Below are 6,013 nucleotides of genomic sequence, written 5' to 3' on the forward strand. Positions count from 1 at the left end.
TAATTAGCTTCATCTACCTACTGTCTCCTGGTTTAATTAGCTTCATCTACCTACTGTCTCTCCTGGTTTAATTAGCTTCATCTATTGTATCTCCTGGTTTAATTAGCTTCATCTACTGTCTCTCCTGGTTTAATTACCTTCTTATCTACTGTCTCTCCTGGTTTAATTAGCTTCATCTACCTACTGTCTCCTGGTTTAATTAGCATCATCTACCTACTGTCTCCTGGTTTAATTAGCATCATCTATCTACTGTCTCCTGGTTTAATTAGCTTCATCTATTGTCTCTCCTGGTTTAATTACCTTCTTATCTACTGTCTCTCCTGGTTTAATTAGCTTCATCTATTGTCTCTCCTGGTTTAATTAGCTTCATCTACCTACTGTCTCCTGGTTTAATTAGCTTCATCTATTGTCTCTCCTGGTTTAATTAGCTTCATCTATTGTCTCTCCTGGTTTAATTAGCTTCATCTACCTACTGTCTCTCCTGGTTTAATTAGCTTCATCTACCTACTGTCTCTCCTGGTTTAATTAGCTTCATCTACCTACTGTCTCCTGGTTTAATTAGCTTCATCTACTGTCTCTCCTGGTTTAATTAGCTTCATCTACCTACTGTCTCCTGGTTTAATTAGCTTCATCTACCTACTGTCTCTCCTGGTTTAATTAGCTTCATCTACCTACTGTCTCCTGGTTTAATTAGCTTCATCTACCTACTGTCTCCTGGTTTAATTAGCTTCATCTACCTACTGTCTCCTGGTTTAATTAGCATCATCTACCTACTGTCTCTCCTGGTTTAATTAGCATCATCTACCTACTGTCTCCTGGTTTAATTAGCATCATCTACCTACTGTCTCCTGGTTTAATTAGCTTCATCTATTGTCTCTCCTGGTTTAATTAGCATCATCTACCTACTGTCTCTCCTGGTTTAATTAGCTTCATCTACTGTCTCTCCTGGTTTAATTAGCTTCATCTACTGTCTCTCCTGGTTTAATTAGCTTCATCTATTGTCTCTCCTGGTTTAATTAGCTTCATCTACCTACTGTCTCCTGGTTTAATTAGCTTCATCTACTGTCTCTCCTGGTTTAATTAGCTTCATCTATTGTCTCTCCTGGTTTAATTAGCTTCATCTACTGTCTCTCCTGGTTTAATTAGCTTCATCTATTGTCTCTCCTGGTTTAATTAGCTTCATCTACTGTCTCTCCTGGTTTAATTAGCTTCATCTACCTACTGTCTCCTGGTTTAATTATCTTCTTACCTACTGTCTCTCCTGGTTTAATTAGCTTCATCTACTGTCTCTCCTGGTTTAATTAGCTTCATCTACTGTCTCTCCTGGTTTAATTAGCTTCATCTACCTACTGTCTCTCCTGGTTTAATTAGCTTCATCTACTGTCTCTCCTGGTTTAATTAGCATCATCTACCTACTGTCTCTCCTGGTTTAATTAGCTTCATCTATTGTCTCTCCTGGTTTAATTATCTTCTTACCTACCTATTATATCTCCTGGTTTAATTATCTTCTTATCTACCTTAGCCATGATGATAGGGAGATAATACATGATGATGGTAATAAACTAAGCAAAAAAAGAAACGTCCTCTCACTGTCAACTGCGTGTATTTTCAATAAACTTAACATGTGTAAATATTTGTATGAACATAACAGGATTCAACAACTGAGACATAAACTGAACAAGTTCCACAGACATGTGACTAACAGAAATTGAATAATGTGTCCCTGAACAAAGGGGGGGTCAAAATCAAAAGTAATAGTCAGTATCTGGTGTGGCCACCAGCTGCATTAAGTACTGCAGTGCATCTCCTCCTCATGGACTTCACCAGATTTGAAAGTTTCTTGCTGTGAGATGTTACCCCACTCTTCCACCAAGCCACCTGGAATGGACCTAGCCCTCACCCTCCGATCCAACAGGTCCCAGACGTGCTCAATGGGATTGAGATTCGGACTCTTCGCTGGCCATGGAAGATCACTGACATTCCTGTCTTGCAGGAAATCACACACAGAACGAGAAGTATGGCTGGTGGCATTGTCATGCTGGATGGTCATGTCAGGATGAGCCTGCAGGAAGGGTACCACATGAGGATGTCTTCCCTGTAACGCACAGCGTTGAGATTGCCTGCAATGACAACAAGCTCAGTCCGATGATGCTGTGACACAATGCCCCAGACCATGACGGACCCTCCACCGTCAAATCGATCCCGGTCCAGAATACAGGCCTCGGCATAACGCTCATTCCTTCGACGATAAATGCGAATCCGACCCTCAAAAACATGACGTCGACTATGGGTTTGTGCCTGTAGGCGACTTTGTTGCAGGGGGTGTCTGGTGAGGACCTGCCTTACAACAGGCCTACAAGCCCTCAGTCCAGCCTCTCTCAGCCTATAGCGGACAGTCTGAGCCCTGATGGAGGGATTTGTGCGTTCCTGGTGTAACTCAGGCAGTTGTTGTTGCCATCCTGTACCTGTCTCGCAGTTGTGATGTTCGGATGTACCGATCCTGTGCAGGTGTTGTTACACGTGGTCTGCCACTGCGAGGACAATCAGCTGTCCGTCCTGTCTCCCTGTAGCGCTGTCTTAGGCGTCTCACAGTACGGACATTGCAATTTATTGCCCTGGCCACATCTGCAGTCCTCATGCCTCCTTGCAGCTTGCCTAAGGCACGTTCACGCAGATGAGCAGGGACCCTGGGCATCTTTCTTTTGGTGTTTCTGAGAGTCAGTAGAAAGGCCTATTTAGTGTCCTACGTTTTCATAACTGTGACCTGAATTGCCTACCGTCTGTAAGCTGTTAGTGTCTTAAAGATCGTTCCACAGGTGCATGTTCATTAATTATTTATGGTTCATTGAACAAGCATGGAAAGCAGTGTTTAAACCCTTTACAATGAAGATCTGTGAAGTTATTTGGATTTATATGAATTATCTTTGAAAGACAGGGTCCTGAAAAAGGAACTTTTCTGTTTTTGATGATGATGCATGATAGAGAGATAATACATTATGATAATACATGATGATAGAGAGATAATACATGATGATAATACATGATGATAGAGAGATAATACATGATGATAGAGAGATAATACATGATGATAATACATGATGATAGAGAGATAATACATGATGATAGAGAGATAATACATGATGATAGAGAGATAATACATGATGATAATATATGATGATAGAGAGATAATACATGATGATAGAGAGATAATGCATGATGATAATACATGATGATAGAGAGATAATACATGATGATAATACATGCTGATAGAGAGATAATACATGATGATAATACATGATGATAATACATGATGATAATACATGATGATAGAGAGATAATACATGATGATAGAGAGATAATACATGATGATAGAGAGATAATACATGATGATAGAGAGATAATACATGTTGATAGAGAGATAATACATGATGATAGAGAGATAATACATGATGATAATATATGATGATAGAGAGATAATACATGATGATAGAGAGATAATACATGATGATAGAGAGATAATACACAATGATAATACATGATGATAGAGAGATAATACATGATGATAATACATGATGATAGAAAGATAATACATGATGATAATACATGATGATAATACATGATGATAGAGAGATAATACATGATGATAATACATGATGATAGAGAGATAATACATGATGACAATTAGAGGTCGACTGATTAATCGGAAAGGCCGATTAATTAGGGCCGATTTCAAGTTTTCATAACAATTGGAAATCGGTATTTTTGGACACCGATTTGGCCGATTTTTAAAATTTTTACACCTTTATAAAAAGTTTATTTAACTAGGCAAGTCAGTTAAGAACACATTCTTATTTTCAATGACGGCCTAGGAACGGTGGGTTAACTACCTCGTTCAGAGGCAGAACGACAGATTTTTACCTTGTCAGCTCGGGGGACCCAATCTTGCATCCTTACAGTTAACTAGTTCAACGCTCTAACCACCTGATTGCATTGCACTCCACAAGGAGACTGCCTGTTACGCGAATGCAGTAAGAAGCCAAGGTAAAGTTGCTAGCTAGCATTAAACTTATCTTATAAAAAACAATCAATCAATCAATCAATCATAATCACTAGTTAACTACACATGGTTGATGATATTACTAGTTTATCTAGACAGATGCGGTGCGTATCGTTGCTCCAGTGTGTAACTAACCATAAACATCAATGCCTTTCTTAAAATCAATACACAGAAGTATATATATTTTAAACCCGCATATTTAGCTACAATAAATCCAGGTTAGCCGGCAATATATTTACCAGGTGAAATTGTGTCACTTCTCTTGTGTTCATTGCACGCAGAGTCAGGGTATATGCAACAGTTTGGGCCGCCTAATTTGCCAGAATTTTACATAATTATGACATAACATTGAAGGTTGTGCAATGTAACAGGAATATTTAGACTGATGGATGCCACCCGTTAGATAAAATACAGAACGGTTCCGTATTTCACTGAAAGATTAAACGTCTTGTTTTCGAGATGATAGTTTCTGGATTCGACCATATTAATGACCTAAGGCTCGTATTTCTGTGCGTTATGTTATAACTAAGTCTATGATTTGATAGAGCAGTCTGACTGAGCGATGGTAGGCAGCAGCAGGCTCGTAAGCATTCATTCAAACACCACTTTCGTGTGTTTGCCAGCAGCTCGTCGCTGTGCTTCAAGCATTGAGCTGTTTATGACTTCAAGCTTATCAACTCACGAAATGAGGCTGGTGTAACCGATGTGAAATGGCTAGCTAGTTAGCGGGGTGCGCGCTAATAGCATTTCAAACGTCACTCGCTCTGAGACTTGGAGTAGTTGTTCCCCTTGCTCTGCATGGGTAACGCTGCTTCGAGGGCTGTTGTCGATATGTTCCTGGTTCGAGCCCAGGGAGGGGCGAGGAGAGGGACGGAAGCTATACTGTTACACTGGCATTACTAAAGTGCCTATAAGAACATCCAATATTCAAAGGTATATGAAATACAATTGGTATAGAGAGAAATAGACCTATAATTCCTATAATAACTACAACCTAAAACTTCTTACCTGGGAATATTGAAGTCTCATGTTTAAAAGGAACCACCAGCTTTCATATGTTCTCATGTTCTGAGCGAGGAACTGAAACGTTAGCTTTCTTACGTGGCACATATTGCACTTTTATTTTACTTTCTCTCCAACACTTAATCGGTATCAGCTTTGTTTGGTCCTCCAATAATCGGTATCGGTATCGGCGTTGAAAAATCATAATCGGTCGACTTCTAATGACAATACATGATGATAGTGGCACGTTCTGACCTTAGTTATTTTATTATGTCTTTGTTTTAGTATGGTCAGGGCGTGACTTGGGTGGGTTGTCTATGTTCCTTTTTCTATGTTTTGGGATTTCTGTGTTTGGCCTGGTATGGTTCTCAATCAGAGGCAGCTGTTTATCGTTGTCCCTGATTGAGAACCATATTTAGGTAGCCTGGTTTCACTTTTGAGTTGTGGGTTGTTGCTTTCTGTTTAGTGTGTGTTGCACCTGACGGAGCTGTTTCGGTTGTTCTCTTTTGTTACTTTGTATTTAGTGTTCAGTTCAGTTTATTAAAAGGATGAACACTTACCCCGTTGCACATTGGTCTGACATTTCTTACTCCTCGTCAGAGGAGAAATGATAATATATGATACTATATGATGATAATACATGATGACAATACATGATGATACTATATGATGATAATATATGATACTACATGATGATAATATATGATACTACATGATGATAATATATGATACTACATGATGATAATATATGATGATAATACATGATGATAATACATGATGATAGAGAGATAAGACATGATGATAATACATGATGATAATACATGATGATAATACATGATGATAGAGAGATAAGACATGATGATAATACATGATGATAATACATGATGATAGAGAGATAAGACATGATGATAAGACATGATGATAATACATGATGATAATACATGATGATAGAGA

This window comes from Oncorhynchus clarkii, chromosome 29 (assembly GCF_045791955.1).
Source record: "Oncorhynchus clarkii lewisi isolate Uvic-CL-2024 chromosome 29, UVic_Ocla_1.0, whole genome shotgun sequence".
Classification (NCBI taxonomy): Eukaryota; Metazoa; Chordata; class Actinopteri; order Salmoniformes; family Salmonidae; genus Oncorhynchus; species Oncorhynchus clarkii.